General features: G+C 35.1%; 1 protein-coding gene across 1 annotated transcript in view; it reads right to left on the bottom strand.

The window, feature by feature from the left end:
* LOC119587982 (heart- and neural crest derivatives-expressed protein 1-like) overlaps positions 1–402 on the bottom strand; it is a gene marked incomplete at its 5' end in the record, with an annotated part of 8,094 nt that overhangs the window by 6,870 nt on the left and 822 nt on the right.

The raw sequence follows: 402 nt of genomic DNA, 5'->3' as shown, positions 1-402 counted from the left end.
AATCATACTAAAAACGCGAAGAGCATAACTTAGCTTTAAAACTTTTTATCACAAGCATTTTGTTCAAAGGGTATTTTGGGGGTATTCTTGGATATTTAGATGAGCGAGCTACGGTTACTTTTCTTATTATAAAGAAATTATGTCTTTGGGTAGTAAGGTTCACAAAGACACCACATTTATCTTTTACTTAAATGTTGAGAAGTTCGAAAAGAAGTGATTAAGGTGGTGTAGACAGTGAATGTTGCATATGTAAACCTCATCTTTATAATCTACCTGGATATCAAGGTGTTTGGAGTGTTTTTTCTTTCCATTTTTCTTTTTTTTATGGCGAGGTATATCTCATACGCTGCACTCGCTGCTAATGACAGTGTGGGTAAAATATGACCTGGACAGATAGCTCCG

Source organism: Penaeus monodon, chromosome 23 (genome assembly GCF_015228065.2).
Source record: "Penaeus monodon isolate SGIC_2016 chromosome 23, NSTDA_Pmon_1, whole genome shotgun sequence".
NCBI classification, from domain to species: Eukaryota; Metazoa; Arthropoda; class Malacostraca; order Decapoda; family Penaeidae; genus Penaeus; species Penaeus monodon.
Note: the sequence above shows the minus strand (reverse complement) of the source record. Positions and strands in the feature narration are given on the sequence as shown.